We start from the raw sequence: 22,160 nt of genomic DNA, 5'->3' as shown, positions 1-22,160 counted from the left end.
TGAGAATCAATTTCTGGTAAGCAGAACACTACCGAAACAAAATTTCTTCCTAACAAGTGAAAACATAGAAATTTAAAAGATATGTAAAAGAGTCAGCTCTACTGACCTGAAGAGAACTCAAGTTATTAATTGTGGCAGGAAGATGTTGTATTGAGCTGTGGCTGAGATCAAGGACTCTAGCAGAACATCCACAGATCAACAATTCATCAGGCAGGCCTGTCAACTTCCAAAAAAGTAATGAGAACAATATCTTCAAGAGGAAGAAAAAGTAAAATAATTGGCTAGCAACGTATTTTAAGGACGTACATAATGCTATTTACAATTTAATGGAAGTAGATAAATAACTATTGCCCAATAGAAGGAATCAAACTTGATTCTACTAGATGGCTAAGATAAGTTTATCATTTGACCATAGTTAGAATGACAAATTAAAAACACAATCAAATTGACATCAAAGTGACTATATTGGATGGACCAAGTAGGCTTAGACCTGCTTACAAATTTTGCAATGGGTGGGCATGTGATCTACAATTCTTAGACATTGTAGAAGAATAATGGAGGCATGATATTGAGGGATGTAAAATGTTCTTAGAAGTTGAAGCTTTTAAAGACGAGATTGAGAAGACTAAATGGGCAAACAGTTCAAGAACATTATCACAGAAGCAAATGACGAAAGGGTTGCTTTTGCACAAGCCTAGGCTTCATTGAACCTATAACCATTGGACATAAGTTTACAAGGTCAAAAAGGGAACAACACCAAAACTTCAGAAGGTCATAATACTTGGCTAAGATATTAATATATATGACTTATTATATGTCATGCAATCATAAAAGTAAAATTAAAGGAACAAGAAAATACCATTAACATCATTATACAACTCCAAATCTTATATTAATCAAAAAAATTTCTTCCATTCTATATTTTTAGTAGCTTAGCTGCATCAGATCTCCAATTTCACTTGCATGCTGTAATTAAAGAGGAAAAGAATATCTTACAGTGATAAGAGAGCATATCAGATATTATAAAGGCCATGAAATCAGATAATTACTGACATAAAAGAAGATTATTTTTCAACATCTACTACAAATTCAACAACCTAAATCACAGATTTCAATTGCATGATCAAATTAATTTTTTTTAAAAAATCACAAATAGAGGAGCATTTATTTACAGAGACTAAATCAGTTACGAACGTATGACTCGGGTTTATTTTTTGACTTCTATTACAAATTAAACAACTAATAAACCACAAATTTCACTTGCACGTTCAAATCTAAAAAAAAAAAGAAAAGAAAAAGAAAATCACAGTAAAAGGAGAACTTACCAGACATTTAGGAGACCAAAATCAAATACCAACCAACATAAATGGAAATTATTTTCAAAGATCTATACAAATTTAACAATAAAAAACATGAAATAATTTGAAGAATCCAACAAGAAACAAGTCGGAAAGCTTCACAAAAACTAAGTAAGAAAAAAGAAATGCTTGGACCTTTCAGCTGCCATTTTTTGTTCCGAGTTCATAATATATTTTTGTTTAAAACTTCCTTCCAAAATGGAGTTTGGAAATAGTGATGAAGGTGAATGGGTAACTTTTCAATTTTCTGGACAAAAAAGTGATTAATCTATATGTGTTGTAAATAAATATTCTGAAAGATGCTAAAACAAAAAAGGAGAGGAGAGAGATCTATATAAGACTTTTGTTTTTTTTTTCTTCTTGGTGTGTATTTACAATGTACAATGGAGTGCCTTTTATAGGCAAATAGTATGTGAAAAAAGTGTACTATGTGAAAATACATTCACAAAATTATACATCCTATAATACTATTTGTAATAGGTGTAGTATGAGTATTATGTGAACATCCGTAAATAACTTATTTACAATACTCCCCCTTGGATGTTCATGTAAAAGAAAAATTCTAAAATAAATAAGATGTACATAGTGGTTTATAATATGCCTTGTTTGCTGCCTCATTAAAAACCTTATCAAGAAATTCCAGTGTGAAAAAACCTTGATTAAGGAAAAAGAGTGCAACGCGTATGTACACCCCTGATAAAAACATCACTTAATATCTATGATACGATGCATCCTAATCTTGTGTCTCAACTTCTCAAAGGTTGATGTTGGTAATGCTTTAGTGAATATATCTGCTAGGTTATCGCTTGAACGAACTTGTTGAACATCTATTTCACCCCTCTTTTGAAGATGATGAGTAAAGAATAATTTTGGTAAAATGTGTTTTGTTCTGTTTTCTTTGACTTATCCTCCTCTTAATTGAGCTATACATGAAGTGTTTTCTTCATACAATATTGTTGGAATATTCTTCTTTAATTAAGGCCACATATTTCCTGAATGTGTTGAGTTATTGACCTCAACCAGACACATTCTCGACTTGCTTCATGAATGGCTATTATCTCTGTATGATTTGAAGATGTAGCAATCATGGTTTATTTTGTTGAACGCCATGATATAGTTGTACCTCCACATGTAAACAAATAACCTATCTGAGATCGACCTTTATGTGGGTCAGACAAATATCCTACATCTGCATAACCAATTAATTGTGAATTAGACTCATTTGAATAAAATAGTCCCATATCAATAGTTCCTCGGAGGTATCTGAATATATGCTTAATACCATTCCAATGTCTTCGTGTTGGGGAAGAACTAAATCTTGCTAATAAATTTCCAGCAAAAGATATATCTGGTCGTGAATTACTAGCAAGATACATTAATGCCCCAATTGCACCAAGATATGGTACCTCAGCACCAACAAGTTCTTCATTATTTTCATGAGGTCGAAATGGATCTTTATTAATATCAAGCGATCTCACAACCATTGGGGTACTCAATGAATGTGTTTTATCCATATAAAATATCTTTAAAATATTTTCATTATATGTAGATTGATGGACAAATATTTCATTTGTAAAATGTTTAATTTGTAGACCAAGACAAAATTTTATCTTTCCGAGGTCTTTCATTTCAAATTCCTTTTTCAAACATTCTATTGTCTTTGGAAGCTCTTCAGGAGTTCCAATGATATTCAAATCATCAACATATACAACTATTATGACAAATTCAGATCCAGACCTTTTAATAAAGACACAAGAACAGATTGGGTCATTTTTATACCCTTCTTTAAATAGGTATTTGCTAAAGCGATATACCACATGCGTCCCGATTGTTTTAATCCGTATAAGGATTTTTGAATCTTGATTGAATAATTTTCTTGAGAAGTTTTATACGCATCAGCCATTTGAATCCTTCAGGAATTTTCATAAAAATATCACTGTCTAATGAACCATATAAGTAGATTGTGACAACGTCCAAAAGATGCATATCAAGTTTTTCATGAACTGCCAAATTAATAAGATACCTGAAGGTGATTGCATCCACCACCGGAGAATATGTCTCCATATAATCAATGCTAGGTCTTTGTGAAATCCTTGTGCCACAAGTCATGCTTTATATCTTACGACTTCATTTTTCTCATTTCGTTTTCGCAAAATAACCCATTTGTACCCCACTGGCTTTATACCTTCAGGTTTTTGAACTATAGGTCCAAAAACTTTGCGTTTTTCAAGCGAAGTCAATTCAATTTTGATTGCATCTTTCCATTTTGGCCAATTATTTCTTCGATAGATTTTGGTTCAAGATCCTCATAGTGTTGCATTATTTTATTAACAATATTATAAGCAAAAATATTATCGATAATTATATCATTTCGATTTCATATTTTTCTCGATGAGACATAACTGACTGATATCTCTTTATTTTCATTATTTTCAGGTACTTGAACCTCTTCTGAGGTTTCATCAATTATTATGTCTTGCTGCTCTTTATTAGTAGCTTTCTTCATATTATGATTATTTTGATCATTTGCTCTTTTTTTTTGAGGATTTTTATCTTTAGAACCGATTGATCTACCATGTTTTAAGTGTGGTTTAAACTCATTTGCATTACTCAATTGTCCTATCGGGATATCAACTTGATAGGTCAGTGAATGCATTTGGCCGTTGATTTGCAATGTTTTGCAAATGAATTATCCTTTGAACTTCTAGTTCACATTTATTTGTACGAGGATATAAGTGAGATAATGATAATGCATTCCAGTCTATCTCCTTTTCCAACTGCTTATTTTCTCCTCCTAATGTTGGATATATTATTTCATCAAAATGACAATCAACAAATCTTGCCGTAAATAAATCTCTAGTCATAATTTTCAAATATTTTATAATATAAGGAGATTCGTATCCAACATATATTTCCAATCTTCTTTGAAGACCCATTTTTGTGCGTTGTGGTGGAGCAATTGGAACATATACCTCACATTCAAAAACTCTTAGATGAGAAATATTTGATTCTTGACCAAAAATTAATTATAATGAGGAGACTTTATGATAACTTGTGGTCCTTATCCGCACAAGAGCTGCTGCATGCAAAATAGCATGACCCCATATCGAAATGGAAAGTTTTATTCTCATAAGCATTGGTCTAGCGATTAATTGGAGGCATTTAATCAATTTTTGCTAAACCATTTTGAGTATGAACATGAGCAACCGGATGTTCAACTGTTATTCCAGTTGATATACAATGATCATTAAAAGACAAGGGTAGGAAATCACATTTGTGGATTCTGAAGGGTGCCTAACCCCTTCCCTTCGGAATAATTTGAAATCTTACCTAGAATCTAAACTGGCTCGTAGATTAAAACATAAGTCATGCATGTTAATAAATAAATAGGTTTTCTATTTTTTCTTAAAAATTAAGAGGCGACTTTGTAGAATTTTAATTTTTTTAGAGTCCATAAGTCGTGCTTGTTTAACCTTGGAAAAAACAGGGCATGACTGAATGGCGATTTGTTGGGGATTCAAGGTTCTAACCATCATTGATTTAGGTAAATATTTACGTTTTTATCCATTGTTATTTGTTTCATACTAATTGTCTTGATTACCTTGTTTATGTGGAATAAATTATTTATTTGTTATTATTTTGATTAAATTGTTTAAACTGTTTACATTCTTATATGTTTTAATTCCGCATAATTTAAACTATTGTATTTCATGGCATAACTGTTGTGGGGTTTCGTGGATGTCCCAACCCCTAGTGTTCAGTTCCAAATAAAATGTTGGAAATATGATAGTTTATCAGCACGTTAGGTGGCCAGAGGCTATTCGTGCTTTCAAACTTAAGTTGTACACTTTGGAACCTGTGTCCGAACCCACTCTAGACACCTAGGATAGAGTTAAAACAACACATTTTTAGGTGCATACATCATTAGTCAACTTTATGTTCACATTATTATAATGTTTGTACATATTTGAAGATTATTGTGTTTGTACATAATTATTTGCTCTAAATTGATTATACTTTAGTGGGAAGGTGTATTCTAATCTTTATTTTGCATATCGATCAGTTAAAAAATGCACCTTAGCGACATCGCCACTAGCTGATGTAGTTTGAACTACATTTTGACCTGATTCTTGTCCTGACAAGATACGTAGGCAACCCTGCATTAGGGTTCGATATCTCAACTGTTTTAGAATAATTTCTCCGGTATTAAAACTGGGACAATTTTCTGAAACAGCTCAAAAAGCTCTCTACAAAATTCTTCAAGAGCGCAAATCAATAACTCCTTAAAATCTAAATCTCATTGACATTAATGCTTAGCTGGCCTACCTCCAGATCCTCATCGGATTTTTGTACAATTTATGCCTAGCTTTTTCTCTCAAACGTCATAAACCATTAAATTTATGGCGTATCAATCCTCAATTTCAAAAGCAAGGGTTAAATATTTTTTTTTAGTCATAATAATTCTGCCAAGTTCGGCGAAATAATATCATAATTCCTTCAATTTGCCTGGACTACGCAGACTTGATTCTTGATTTCACAAGAAACGTAGGCAGCCAACATTTGGGTTTGGTCCCATTATTTTTTTCAAATGAATAAAAATTTAGAATTTTGACTTGGTTAGTACCAACACAATTAGGAGTGTGCGTGGGAAAGAATAATTTGGTATGATGGAGAGGACCGACGTCATGGTAAACCATAAGTTCTCTTGGTTCCCTTTATCACACCTGAGTAACACTTGAAAAATTCTCTTGCATACATGTAAGACTAGAACGAGGCCAACCTCATTATTTCATGTGCATTGTGTGGTGAGCTTTAGTTTCATTTATTGCATTGCATTATTGATCTAGAACTTGGCCTAAATGTTTGTTGAGGTGAAATTCTGAGTTACACTTGGTTTAGGAAAGGATCGTAGGCCCTCTTTGACCCGATTGTGCCTTTCAAAGCCCGCCAAATAACATAAATCTCTAGCATTCCCTCTTTTGAGCCTAAAATCTTTTTTTCGGACAATTACATATGAGCCTGTACCTTTTTGAGTGCTTACATGCACTATCTCTCTTTTGGCCCTACCTCCTTGAGCACATAGAATATGTACAAATTGCGTATGAAGATTCAAGATCAAAGACACAAAAATGTAAAGAATATATTGTCCAGATGAACAAATATATATTTTCTTGAAAAAAATGACTTTAAAAGGATCAAAATCCCACAAAAAAATAATAAAAAAGAAGAAGAATATATATATATATATATATATATATATATATATATATATATATATAGTTTGTTGAAAAAGGGGAAAAACTCCATCACAAAATTCAAAAAAAGTCGAAGCAAATACAAAATAAGGGGCAACACTCGTCAAAGGACGACAAATATTGAAAGCACAAATACAGTGCAATGCTCATTGAGGAATTAGTCACTTTTATTTCAAATATTATCCTACCCGTCCCCAAGCCTACATTACAAGCCGATATCCAGTCCTACGAGATTCTATTTCAAGTGTTCTCACATTAGTGGATACTTACATGAAGGTCAAGCCTAAGGTATTATAATTGCATACATTGAATTTTTTTCTGAGTGTGAGTGTATATCTTCGGACATCTCTAAATTCAAAAAAAAAAAATACTCAAATAATTGTGAGAATGGGACTTTCTTTCTAGAGAGGGCACTTGAAACATGAGAATAGGCATAGTTCAAAATCTTTGTTTGATTCAAGATGAACAACTCTTGTCCATAGTTAGGGATGTCTGAGGTATCACTTGAAACTATAGGAGTTACCCTGAAGTCGATCTCGATTAGCTGGGAAAGAGATGGGGGAATTCTTATGCACACTACTAATTATTGGTACAAACTGAAGTCAAGACACGCTCGTGTCTTCGTCATTTTTCAGCACTTTTATAAAAAAAAAATCTTTTTCAAGACGCTCAATTTTAAAATACAGACATTTGACTTTTTCTTTCAAGCACATATCTGTAAATACCAGTATTTTATTTCTAGTTAAGCGTCCATTTTTGAGTATTTTTTTTATAGCCCTGTCAGTCGAGAGGCTATTACATTTGTTCTGCCAATCGGCCTCAGTCTTCGCAGACAATCGGAGACGTCATGCATCTGTTCAATCTGCCGTAGCAAAATATTTTTTTTTTCATCTCCTTAGAAGAAGTCAATGCTAGCATAAATCATACACTGGGACAAATTTTGAGAGTCGCCTCAAAATTTATTCTATTTTTCTTATTTCGAACTACATTAACCTGATTGTCGTAACACTCGAGATATGTAGGAAGCTCTATGTAGAGCTCAGTTATCACAATTGCACAATCATTCTTTCTCCCCAGCAATTACACAATCTTGCATTTTCCAGTATCTCACAGCTCAATACTGGGGCAATTTTGAATGCATCATCGGGAATATGTGAATACTTCTATTCCCAAGTAATTCTTTGTTCTATAATCATTTCTTTTTACATGGGTTTTTCCACCGTAAAATACATCCAAAATAGGGTTGTCCGCCTTTCAATGAGACACATTGGATTCTAGATCTAGCTATTTGATTCGTCTTTTTGTTGTTCGCCTTTCAACTATTTCTTCAATTACTTTAACCTGTCCCACAGAATTATGTCAAAAGGTATGACTATGATGAAGGATCCTAATGAGTGGTCTCGGGATGTAGTGGGATGAATGAGAATTCAAACTTTAATTTGACTTTGGTGAATGAATGCAATGGTTTGCCGAGCGGCTTGTGGATCGTTAGATGTCAGTCCTAGCTTCAGAATTCGTGGTTGTGACACGATCCCCACCATAATCATTAGGTTAATAGTAAATATATAACTCAGCACAAGTCTAATTCATCTTATAATAGTTATTAATTAGTTAAATTTAACAATCACAAGTTCAGAATTTATTGTACGTAGTTTTACCATGTATTTTTTGAAGATGCTGCTCCATGACCTCCTAACAACAACTTTAACAGTTACTCCGAGACATCACCAACAGGTTCTTATATTAACAGGTTCTGATTGTTGTAGTAGAAACTTGCTATGTTAAAAGATGTCTACAATGTTTTAATATAATCCATATCACTTGTATAATAAATAGCTTACTTGTCTATCTTATACCAGGTATTTCATTTTTTCATTACAACTCAATATAACAGAAAGATGTTTCTTTTTATTTTATTGAAATTATCTCTTAAAGATACTTCTAACCAGTTTTGATTTGTTAAAAAACCGATGATTTTCACAGCATACTTGATTTTCTTCTAATTCGTAAAACTCTATGATGATTATAGCATTTTTCTCTATCTTCTTCCAGGATTTCTATTGCTATGCAATTTTATTCTCCTGATAAACTTTTAATATATCAGACCCTCAGAATTTGAAAGGAAGAGAACTTCAAAGACACCTACAGTCATGGAAAATGAAGGAAAAAGAAAAAAACAACTTTGTGGTAAGTTATACTCGCTCCGTTCCTTAATAATTGTTGTTTCATTTTGGGTACACCCTTAAGAAACTATTCATCTCTAAAAAACAAAGGTGTTTTTACTAACTATTCATTTGGCAGGTGTCTTTTTCTGCTCTTCCTGAGGACGTTGTCAACGTTCTGGATTTCATGGAGAGGTTAAAGAATGAAGAAGATAAAAATGTTGTTGGCATGGCCGATCAAATTGAAGTGCTGAAATTTGAGCTGGCATTTATTTGTACATATTTCCAGCTTTCGCATTGTGATTTGGAAAAGTTTAAAGATGAAATGAGTGATTCAAGACAAAGGGTTGAGAATCTGCTTCGACCAATTTTGGATGATGTTGACAGCAACGTCGGGTGTAAATACAACATGGATCATGTTCTTCCCAGCCTCATGGATAATATCGATGAATGTATCAACTCATGTCATCGTTCTAAATTAAGTGCCACCATGACTGACGAGCAGTTGAACTTCCTCCTCCAGAATCTCCATCATATATCCAAGTATCTTGCTGAACAGATATTTCCATTAGAGACTCAGAATGAGATTCTTCAGACTGTGTTTGGCAACATGAAAGATTTCCATGGGTTGATAGTGAATGGTTACATTGAGCACAAGATTGTTCAATATGTCTTTCCTCAGTTTCAACTCATGGCTGAGAGAGTTGCACTGTTCCTTTGGCATGATCGAATAGATGGAGACTCTCGACTCTTCAAGCTAGCACATCTACTCATGAAGATTATTCCAATTGAGTTGGACGTTTCATTAAGCATCTCCTGAAAATCTCTCCTGACATTCTTAGAGAATATCTGATTCATCTGCAAGAGCACTTGGTAAATGTCATTACCGCTAGCACTTCAGAGGCAAAAACATTCATGTCATAATGGAGTTTCTGTTGATTATTCTTACTCACATGCCTACCGACTTTATTCATCACGACAAATTATTTGATCTTTTGGAACGTGTTGGAGCACTCATCAGGGAGGTATCAACTCTTGTTCATAACTTAGAAGAAAAATCAAGGAATAAAGAAAGTACCAATGAAACAAGTCATGCAGCTCTAGACTAGCTGAAAAATATTGAACTCCTCAAGGAAGATCTCAAATATGTTTATCTGAAAGCCCTGGGCTCATCTCAATGTTGCTTTCCCATGAATGATGGACCGCTGTTCATGCATCTACTACTCATCCACTTAAATGATCTGCTAGATTCCAATTCTTATTCAATTGGTTTGATAAAGGATGACATTAGACTGGTGAAAGAAGCTCTCGAATTCATAAGATCGTTCTTCGTGAATGTTGAGCAAGGATTGTATAAAGATCTCTGGGAACATGTTTTAGATGTGGCATATGAGGCTAAAGATGTCATCGATGCAGTTATTGTTCGAGATAGTGGTCTCTTACATCTTATTTTCTCACTTCCCATTACCAGAAAAAAGGTAAAACTTATCAGAGAAGAAGTCTCCAATTTACCTGAGAAGATTCCCAAGAACAAGAGCCTCATTGTTATAAACTCTACCAAGAAGCCAGTTGAAAACAAGTCACTGACTACAGGTAAAATAATTGTAGGTTTTGAGGAGGAGACAAACTGGTTAATTAGTAAGCTCACCAGTGGGCCGAAAGATCTAGAAGTTATCTCACTCACTAGTATGCCGGGTTCGGGCAAAACTACTTTGGCGTACAAAGTATACAATGATGAATCAGTTTGTAGTCATTTTGACCTCTGTGCATGGTGCACAGTCGACCAAGAATATGACGGGAAGAAGTTGCTGGTGAAACTTTTTAATCAAGTTACTGGCTCGGATTTGAAGTTCAATGAGGATATTGATGTTGCCGATAAGCTATGAAAACAACTGTTTGGAAAGAGGTACCTGATTGTGTTAGATGACGTGTGGGATACTACTACATGGGATGAGTTGAGCAGACCTTTTCCTAAAGTTGAGAAAGGAAGTAGAATTATATTGACGACTCGAGAAAAGAAAGTGGCTTTTCATGGAAGGGGCACCACTGATCCTCTTAACCTTCGATTGTTAAGACCAGATGAAAGTTGGGAGTTATTAAAGAAAAGGGCATTTGGAAAAGAGAGTTGCCCTGATGAACTATTGGATGTTGGAAAAGAAATAGTCCAAAATTGTAAGGGACTTCCGTTGGTGGTTGATCTGATTGCTGGAGTCATTGCTGGGAGGGAAAAGAAAAAGACTGTGTGGCTTGAAGTTCGAAATAATTTGAATTCCTTTATTTTGAGCAGTGAAGTGGATGTGATGAAGGTTATAGAATTAAGTTATGACCATTTACCTTATCACCTGAAGCCATGCTTAATTTATCTTGCATGTTTTCCAAAGGACACAGAATCAACAGAGATCTGTTGCAAATATATTGACGTACTGAAGGGCTTGTTGAACAGACAGAGTTTGGGAGAAGTGATGGAAATTTACTTGGATAATTTAATTTCCAGTAGCTTGGTAATTGCTTTCAATGAGATAGATGATAACCCAACTTTCCAACTACATGATCTTGTACATGACTTTTGTTTGATAAAAGCAAGAGAGGAAAAGTTGTTTGGAGAGATAAGTTCAAGTGATGCATCTTCATCTTCAGATTTGATGCCACAAATTGTAAACATTGTGTATAATAAGGAGCAGTTTGAGCTTAACAATTTCGTCCTGTTCAGTTCAAAAAAGAAAAGGCATTCTGATAAACACCTCTATTCTTTGGTGATAACTGGAGACGAGATGGAAGATCGTCTTTCTGATGCATGTCACCTAAGAGACTCGAGACTTCTTAGAGTGTTGATCCTGAGCGACTCTTTTATGAAGGTGAAAGATTCTTTGCTGAATGAAATATGCATGTTGAATCATTTGAGGTGCTTAAGAATTGGGACAGAAGTTAAATCTCTACCTTCATCTTTCTCAAACCTCTGGAATCTAGAATCCCTATGGGTTGTAAACAAAGGATCAACCTTGGTACTATTACCTAGTATTTGGGATCTTGCAAAGTTGCGAGTGTTGTACATGACTTCTTGTTCTTTCCTTAATACTGATACAGATGAACCAATACTGATAGCAGAGCACTCAAAGTTAGAGAACTTGAGATATTTAAGGGCACTCGTGCTTTCCTATTCGAAGGAAACAGAGGATATTTTCATAAGGTTCCCCAATCTTCAAAGTCTTGTATTTGATCTCAAGGAATCATGGGATTACTCAAAAGAGCAACATTGGTTCCCGAAATTGGATCACTTAACTGAACTAGATTACCTTAGAGCAGATTTTGAAAGTTCAAACACAAATGAAGGTGGGCCCTCTTTAGCAAAAAATTGGTCATGGGATTTTCATTTTCCTTCCAATTTGAAAAAATTGTCATTATGGGACTTTCCTCTGACACCTGATTCATTATCAATAATAGCGAGACTGGCCAACCTTGAAGAGTTGGTCCTCAGGAGAATAATCATCCAGGAGGAAGAATGGACCTTTGTGAATCTCAAATATTTGAATTTGGAAAGGAATCCTTTCCCTTGCTTGAGAAATTAGTACTGTTGAGATGTCTAATGCTTACAGAGATTCCACCTAATTTTGGGGATATTGGTTCATTAAAAATTATCAAACTTGTAAAGAGCCCTCAACTTGAAGATTCTGCTCTAGAGATTAAACAATATGTTGAAGATATGATGGGAGAAGACAAGCTTCAGATCCTTGGACCGAATAATATCCCATTATCTAAGACAGGTTCTTCTCTATTATTTTGCTGCTTAGAAACAGAATTTACCTGTGTTGCTTACAATGTGTTTGATGAATTCTCAATTGGACTTTTTATAAACTTCAAGTAAAAATGGGTCGATGATATGATCCCTTTTTATCGCAATAAGCTTTGGGTAATAAGGAAAAAAAAAAAAATTAAAATGGCAAGCATTTGTTGTGATGTATGGTCCAGTGTGTGCAGATAATTTTCACAATTTTTTTCAGAAGACTTCTGACAATAATGTGTATGAACTACTCTTTATTTTTTTTTTTGTGTGTGTGTGTTTGTCGATTAACATTTTGGGATAATGTTTTGTAAACACCATTTGATGTTTGACCTTGATCAATATCTCGAAAATGACATTTTATGCATGTTTTATACATCAGATCCTGAGAACTTGAAAGGATGGGAAGGAGAAGTTACTTTGGTAGAATGAAGAAAATGAAGGAGAAATAAAGGAGGAGGAAACAAACAACTCATAGGTACATCATACTATAGTCATCCATATTAAATGCTGTCAATATGTTTAATGAATTGTCATTCAAAAGTTCATAATTTGAAGCATAAGAAATAATAAAAGATTCTTTCTTTCCCACAAACCTTCTCTGTCCCCATCAAAAAGCAGAACCCCTTAGCAGCTGCCCCCAGCTCCTCTGCCATGGTCAGTTCGCCTCCTAGTTGGAGTGCCGTTGCTATGCCTCGAACTGCGAGTTTGCTGCCTCCAAATGCCCAGAAATTCAACTGTAAGTCTCTCCTTGAAACATAAATGGAGTTACCGACTCTGCTCTATGTAAGTTATCCTATATTTCAATTTTGCTCAAGTTTTTGTAAATTATTCAAGAAATACATCATCACAAACATGTGAAAACTCTTCAGGTACTGAAGTCATTGAGAAATTCCAATGCAACAAGAAGTGGGATCTCTGCCTGCAAGAAGTTATAATTGTCATACAGTCTGCTGGAATCAACCATCAATAAGAATTTGGTGTTGGGGGCTGCAGTATTTAATGATCAAGATGCTGCAACTGTAAGTATTATTAAAAATCCTCTTGTGCCTATTAATACAATAATTGATGGTAATTGAATGAGTAGTGGAGCTGCATTTCCTCAAGGTTTTTGGAAGACCAACCATGAAATCCATCGTTATTCGTTCCAACTTCCACACCAAAATGGACATCCGCTGAAAGTACCACCAGGATCTAATGTTCGTATTTGACTTCTTGGCAGTTTTGACACATAGCCACAAAATCTACAATGTCATGCTTCATACTTTGCCACTAGTAATGTTGTCTCAAGTCTCTATACATCTTGTTGGCACCCAGATGTATGGAGTACTTGGAATTATGAGCCTTGACCAGAGTGGTGGAAATCAAGTTACCCACCCTAGGTACACACAACTGACCTTTGATTCTTAAGGCCCCTTCGTCATCTAGAATGGCCTCCTTTGCCTTCCCTTGTAATATTTTTTCATTGAGATTGTTTAATTTCTTATCCTCAAACTTTCGTCTCTTAATCTGATCATAAAAAGTGGACCTAACCTCCACATGTTCCAACACCTTGCCTTCGCTAGTTTCCTGCAATCTCAGAGAACTGTGAGCCAATGACCATATCTGTCTCGCCAGTGGACGCCTCTACAAATGCTAGGCTCCCCATGCTCACTGGTTTTCGTCTTAGTGCATCCGCCACCACATTGACCTTTACCGGGTGATACAAGATTGACATATCATAATCTTTAACCAACTCCATCCATCTCGTCTGTCTCAGATTCAGATCCTTCTGAGTGAATTCGTGCTGCAAGAAACCTACTTTTAGGTGTAAGATACATTCCGTATCTTATATTTAATCTGGTAGGGGCTATAGTATATGCAAAACTACACTACAAACGTGTCAAGAGTAGAAGTAGTGGACGCCTACCTCCTTCATGTTTCGGACCCTGATGCATATGGTTATTGGTCCAAGAAAGGCTATCTGGCCTTTGTTATGAAAGCACAGTTTTTGTTTGTGACCTTTGTCACGAAAATGCAGATCTTAATTACTGGTTGTATTATTTATCTGATTGTTATTTTGGTGCACAACTTGAATGTGCCATTTCCAAACTGCCAGTCAACAAACCAAGAGCAAATCAAGTAGTAATCATGAAAACAGAGGAGGGATCAATCCAGATGATGGAAACTAGTCATGAAGAGGAAAACGGAGGTGTCACATACTATGGTATTGCTTAGTAACTTTGATCAATTTCGCTTAGTTATACAATATTTCAGTTTTGCTCAAGTTTTTGCACATCATTCAAAATAAATCATCACAAACATGTGAAAACTCTTCAGGTACTGAAGTCTTTGATAAATTCCAATGCAACAAGAAGTGGGATCTCTGTCGTAAGGAGTTATAATTGTCATGCAGGCTGGTGGAATCAACCATCGATAAGCATTTATTGTTTAGGGATGCTGTATTTAATGATCAAGATTGTGCAACTGTCAGTATTATCAGAAATCCTTTTGTGCCTATTAATACACCGATTGATGGGAATTGAATGACTCCAGGATAATGAGGTGCTAAGAATACCACCTTTCCTGAAGGTTAATTCTTTTCCGATTTTGGATACTCTCATTTTCATCACTAGTATCTTCTAAATGTGGTTTCTTTTCTGCAGGTGGCACATTTATGTCCATTATAATAGTATTGATGAGCTTTGGTAGACATACTCAAAAAAATTAACTTAATGAGGTGAAGTTAGAGCAGTCACCAGATGGTGGTTCCTAGTTCTAAGGTGTCAAAGCTCAATGTAGAAGTAGTGGAAGCCTATCTCCTTCCAATTTATGAGGCATATGGTTAGTGACCTCTGTCACGACAATGCAGATCTTAATTAGAGGAAACTAGTCAAGAAGAGGAAAATGGAGGTGTCACATACTATGTATTACTTAGTAACTATGATCAATAAGAATCATCTTAAAATTTTGTTTATATCTCATATTTCCTTGGCTAAATTTATCTTCAGTTTCAGAATGTGGACTAATTTCAAAAGTACAAATGAAACGAATATACCTGTACAGGTGTCACGACCCGAGCTAGGGCCCTGAACACGACAGGCATCCCGAACCATGAAGGCCCGAGAGACCCTTAGCCTGTAATCATAATCATAATCATAATCCATACATAATCAAAGTGCGGAAGATATAATAATATTCAATGGAGATTCATTGTAACATAGTTGTGACAAGAAATTATAACAATACAATACTCAACTCTTGTCTACGAAGCCTCTAATGAAAACTAACTATCTAGACCGGGACAAAGCCCTCGGCTGGACCATATACTGAAAAACTGATCATTTAAATAAACGCCTTCTGAAAGATCGATGACTCACCAATTCTGTCAAATCCCAAGTGTCATGACTTTTTAAAAAAATATGGGGTAGCAAAAAGAGGTTAAAATGACTCTCTTTGGATTGAAATAACTTTCAATAATTTTATTGAACATTATGGGGCTTTAAATAGCCAACATAAAATAAAAATCTGCATAATTTAAATTAAAAATCCTAAAGATTCTCAACAACCAAAACAACCTAATACATAATTCAAATTTAAATTCATGCTAATCTAAACAACTTATTAAACTAAAATTAATGAAATAACTAAATCCAAAACTCAACATTCTTCCTTTGCTTTAGTTACTGCAATTTAAAAAAATTGCTCCTCCTCAATTTTTGCTCCGATAGTGAATGTTGAATTTTTTTTTTAATTTGCACTTTTTCTTTTTGATATTGATCTTTCTCTTCTTTCTTTTTATTCTTAGCTGGAAAAACACCATCAACAATCTTGTCTTGTTTGAAAGTACTTTCATAGGCTTTGCAAACTGTTGTAAGGTTTTTTATCCCTCAAAACATCACATAAAAGATAGGTTTCAAGATATGATTTCTTCACCAACCAAATTAGACAGTTTTTGTCGGTGAAAATTTTTGGGGCATTCAAAGAGATACTGCTGCTTGACATTTTTTAGTTTAAAATAGCCCTGCTTTGAAGATAAGCACGGGTTGAAAAAGGAAGCCCTGATGGGTTAAAATGGAGCCCTTTGGAAGAACTCACAGATCCGATAAGATCAATGAGGCTTTGATACCACTGTTGATTTTTTTAAAAAAGATGGGGCAGCAAAAAGGGGTTAAAATAACTCTCTTTGGATTGACATAGCTTTCAATAATATTTCAATTATTTTATTGAACATTATGGGGCTTTGAATAGACAACATAAAATAAAAATCTGCATAATTTAAATAAAAAATCCTAAAGATTCTCAAAACTGAAACAACCTAATTCAAAATTCAAAATTTAAATTCATTCTAATCTAAGCAATTTATTAAACTAAAATTACTGCAGTAACTAAATGCAAAACTCAACAGGAACTATACCGCATAACTTGAAATATAAGGGGTTAATACACAAGGTACTGGTACGTAAAACAATCTAAAAATAAACAATATTTTTATACAACATATGTGAGAGCATTTCATAAAATGAGTTAGCATAAGGTAAGTGTAAACACATGGACATAGTTGGATAACATCAAAACATTTTTCTTGCATTCATGACTCAATTCGTTATTGTTCTACTGAGTTAGATGGTACACCCTACAAGTTCGCAATTCCACGGGCCATATGGAACCCACCCTTAACTCGGTGGCCAAGTTCCCAATCCAAGTTTGCCGCTAGGATTAGAGTATCGGTAAGGGAAGGGGGCACGCAAGATCACATAGCAGGGTGCTAAAATTTTTCCGATCAAATCAACATGTCATGGTTGGGCACAAGATCACAAAGCAGGGCTCCTAATCATATTCCCAAATTAGGACAATATAATATAAGGCACACAAGATCACAAAACAGGGTACCAAAATTCCGTGTTGGCAAATCACGATTTCCAACATAGTTTTCAACTCGTACTTTCTTCGGGTAACCATCTAACTCTCTTTATGCCCAGTTTTTTTAGCCTCTTAAAGAAAACATATGTCATGCTTACAAACAATTCTTTTATCATTCTGTTAAGGGCATATCACAACAGGTATGAGTCATACCCAGACTTGCCAGTCATTCATATCATGTCAATTCCACAGCCTTTCTCATTGAAAACATGCAAATGACCACCAAAAGATTTATAACATCACAAGAGAGTTCTCAATTTTGAAAGCACATGAAATCTTATGCAAACATACACTCTTCTCAAGACTTAAATATATGGTGGCCATTTCAATCACTTCTTTCATTCAATGCAAATAGTGCATTCATATTAAGAAAACACCCTCTCTTAAATCCATAACCAACGTCAAATCCACGAATGATAGTAAAACATTTGGTTCATACTTTAGGACATGCAATTTATCAACCATAACATGTTAAATCAATCAAATTCTACATTGAGAGGGAAATTTCATAAATCATGCTCTCATATAAATTCTCGAAATCGTATAATATTTAGATACTTGAATATAATTCAAATATATGGAAAATATTCATGATAGCCTCATCAAAACTGGGTTATGACGCATATTATTAAAAGTATTATCAAAATCCTTCTTATATCCATAATTCTTTGACTTTAAAACTTGTTAAAATCGTAAAACCCATGCCCATGAGATTTAGGATAGCCCACGTACCTTAAATTTCTCAACTTGAAGGATGAAACCTTTATCTTGGTACTTTCTTGAAAGATCTTGATTTTGGAGAGCTTGAATTCTAGATTTACTTTGGGAAAAAGAATTGAATTTGTTCTTGGAAAAGGGGAGGGTTTTTCTTGAGAGTTAATTGGAGAAGAAGGGCAAGAAATGCCCTAACTGATACCCCAAGTCATGTTATGAATGATTGGATTGAGGAGGAAAACACCCAATTTCCCTTTTGACATTTTTAAATCCGCAATTGCATTTTGCATGCTTACTACGACGCGATCTTATTGCGGTGGCTTACTAATTCAGACAAAAATGGTCATAACTTTTCGTTCGGGTATTGGATTAAGTCAAAATTGAAATCGTTGGAAAGCTGACTCAATTATCTACAATTTGGTGGGTTTTGAGATGAAAAATTCCACATATATCAAAAGTTATACAGGTTCAAAGTTGAACCTTGTAGAATTGAATACCAAACTTTGGACGAATTAAAGGCTCTTAGCTCAACTTTACTCTAAGTGATTTCTATAAACATTTTTCACCTAATAAGTACTTCACACACTAGGATAAAGATCAAGAAACATACATTCAAATCATTAATCAAGAACTAGATGAAAACACCTTCATTGCGACGTGATGTACGTTCCAAAGGAAATGTCACTGTGACGCTACCCTATCGCGGTGACTTGCTAGATTCGTGATCAAAATGTGACCCAAACCTTGTCCAAAAATCCAAAACATCTCCAAGACATTCTTCTCACATCCCTAAACATGAATTAACTCAAAAACTAGCATTTTGGGGTCAGGAAAGTCAAAATAAAAATCCTCGAAGTTTAGGGGTCTTGATGACTACTAAGTCCCCAACACTTAGTGAAAATTTCACGCCTTAAGCCCCTTAAGCATGCAACTAAAAGATGAATAAAGCTTAGAATAGTACGGGGTATTACAGTTCGAGTCTATAAACGTAGGAAAGACGGTTCAACTTTAGCCCAAAAGTGCGGGGTGTTACAACAGGCTGCTACTCTTGGAAAAGCTACTAAAAATCTAATAACTGTGATCAATAGACAAGAAGCTCATAAAAAATTTAAATGCAGGGTGGTTCGGACAGGGATGAAGAATCTGTTGCTCGAAATTGTTCAACTTCGGCTAGAACAGCGTGGATATCATCCGAACATCTGCCTAAATCATCCAAGAGGAGTCCACTATCCATTTTACGTCAAGCAATACAGGTGGAGTAACTCCCAAAATAATAGTAAAAGCAGGATGTGTGGGTGTATGTGTCTTATGTGATTTGATATTTCTCCAAGAGACCTTTCTGTGAGGCAAGTTTACAAGAAGAATAAAACTTCCACAAGATCCATCAGTGTCCAGTTCAAGGTTGGATTCAAATAGGTGCTGCTATACAATATTTGGCTTCTTTTGCCTATTAATACATCAATGCTGACTGTGAATTGGAGCAAGAAAAATGCATGTACTAAGAATATCAACATTTCTGAAAGTTGTAGACATCATGGGGGTCACTTTTTGTTAGAGTACCGAGTTAACCGCATTCCAGTTACTGGATGTTGCTCACACTTAGTACAAACAGTGGAAGTCTGAGAGGTTAGAGGATGTAGATCCTATTGAGTGGGAGTAATTTGTCACGACTTTCTTAGACAGATTATTTCCCCAAGAGTTGAGAGAGGCAAAAGTTTTAGAGTTCATCAACCTCCGACAGGGAAATATGACGGTGAAAGAGTATTCTCTAAAGTTTACTCAATTAGCCTCATGTGGTTGCAGACAGTCGTGCTAATATGAGTAAGTTTGTGTCAGGGGTAAATGATAGCATGGTGAATGAGTGTAGATCTACTATTTTGATAGGCGACATGACTTTAGCTAGGATTATGACTCACACCCATCAGATCGAGGAATAAAAAGTTAAGATAAGGGAGAAGCAGAGTAAGAAAGAAAGAACAGGCAGTTATAGTCATTCTCAACTAGGGTCACAAGGTGGTAATCGTTTCCAGAATAGTTAGAAACTCTCAGTCCTAGCTCCATCTTCAGCTAGTGTACCAACACCCAAGTCCAGGGGTGGGGCACCGGGCTCCGAGTCATAGGGTAGTGAGAGTAGAGGTCTTACTTATCAACTTTGCAAAAAGTGTGGTAAGAATCACTTAGGTGCGTGTAGAGCAGGCAGTGATGTATGTTATGGATGTGGTAAGCTAGGTCATAGAATGCGAGAGTGTAGATTTCTAGCATATAGGGGTAAGGATTTGCGCCAACAGGGCACTGGGAGTGGTCAACGTCAGAATAGATTTTATGCACTCCAGACCTGTCATGATCCGAAAAGTTTCCCTAACCTAGATTTGGGTACGTTACAAGTTTTTCATTATTATTGTATGCATTGTTAGATATCTTGATCTCATTTGGTCTTATGTTTTCACATGAGATAGTTAGTAGTATCAGCAGGTCCAGTTCAGTTCATGCACCATGCATTAGTTTCAGACTCCAGTTAAATCTAGTTCGTACATGCCCTGAGTATCGCTCAAGTATCTCAGTAAGGTGAGTGTTCTTAGAGGGACATAGAGTCCTAAGGGGGAGATACCCCAGCATTCCTTAATGCTCTCATGTCCTAAACCTTTCCATTCTCCTTCGCATAATGAATTCAGTTTTGATTAGAGGGTGCTCTTAAGATAACCCTCAAAGTACCATCCTCAATCATAAGTCATGTACTTAGAAGTTAGATTAGTTCATGATGTTCAGTTCATATGTCACGCCTTAGCCTCTGTTATGCTTTCATGTTTCCACTCATGCATATCGAGTAATTAATCTCATACCCTCAGTTCAAGGTAATAGCCTTCTTTGAACTCAGTCACGTTCATGTTAAGATCTCAGTAGCAAACCTAGTATATAGTTCCATGCTTAGTTTTCAGCCCAAACTTGGTATATTTACCATTGCACGTTCAGTTGCATGTTCATGAGTTAATTTAATTATGCATTCATGCATCAGATATGCGTGATTAGCTCGTTAGTGATTTCAGCCATGCCTTCGCGTATCATGTTAGTCATATAATCCTACATCAGATATGCATGGATTTAGCTATCAGTTAGCCATGCATCAGATATACATGTTCAGTATGTTTTGCTCAGTTTTCAATCATGTCAGTCATAAAACCTATGTTTCAGTAGCGTATGTCTTGTACATCAGTTGATCGTTCTCTCCTCTTAGTCAGTTTTCATTCGAGGATGAATATTCTCAAGGGGGAGATATTGTAAGACCCCGCAAAATCGTTGCGTCCAAGTTCAGCTCATTTGGCTTTACAAGCCTTAAGACTTAGCAAATTTCATAAGTGTTCAACACTTATCTCATTTTAGACCTCCAAACTTTGGGGATTTATTTGACAACCTTACCGACACTTGCTTTTGAATTTTCAAGTTGCGTTATGATGGGGAAAGGTTGTAGTACATCCCGGGTAAGTTTTGGAATTTTTTGAATCTATTTAAGGATCGTTTGGATTTCGAAACAGTAGCCCCGGGCGATCTGTAGGCGCCGTCCGGGATATTGCACTGCAATAAGGCAGGCACCGCCTGGTCTATCTCGGTGGACTAAGGCAGGCTACGACTGCTAAAATCCGGTGCTCACCCATTTTTTTTGCACTCAAACCCCGTGCCCCTGAGGTTATTTTGGTCCTTTTGCCACCTTATATATAATATTTAACACGGGATTGAACCAAATATCACCAAAATACATTCCTCTTATCAATTTTCTCTCAAGAACATCCAAGAACTCAAGTTAGGGTTTTCATAAAAGCTCCAAGAATCAAGAGATTTCACCGTAGAACTTCAAGGAAACTTCTAACTATGGTATGCGTGAGTTGATTCATGGACTCCTTTCGTTCATGAAGCTCAAGAAACCTCTTCTAAATTATGTATTATGATATTTATTTTGATTGGTGGTTAGTGATCATGTTGTTGGAGTTGATAACGC

General features: G+C 35.4%; 1 long non-coding RNA gene and 1 pseudogene across 1 annotated transcript; both read left to right on the top strand.

Moving 5' to 3' along the window:
- Positions 1-9,698: 9,698 nt before the first annotated feature.
- LOC124891888 lies at positions 9,699-11,874 on the top strand (annotated as a pseudogene).
- Positions 11,875-11,916: 42 nt separating this feature from the next.
- LOC107873679 lies at positions 11,917-13,575 on the top strand. The gene is made up of 4 exons (XR_007049930.1): positions 11,917-12,536; positions 12,936-13,031; positions 13,175-13,292; positions 13,426-13,575. It is a non-coding gene; the product is annotated as an uncharacterized LOC107873679 (long non-coding RNA).
- Positions 13,576-22,160: the final 8,585 nt, after the last annotated feature.

The sequence above is a fragment of the Capsicum annuum genome, unplaced genomic scaffold, assembly GCF_002878395.1.
Source record: "Capsicum annuum cultivar UCD-10X-F1 unplaced genomic scaffold, UCD10Xv1.1 ctg4211, whole genome shotgun sequence".
In the NCBI taxonomy this organism is placed as follows: Eukaryota; Viridiplantae; Streptophyta; class Magnoliopsida; order Solanales; family Solanaceae; genus Capsicum; species Capsicum annuum.
Note: the sequence above shows the minus strand (reverse complement) of the source record. Positions and strands in the feature narration are given on the sequence as shown.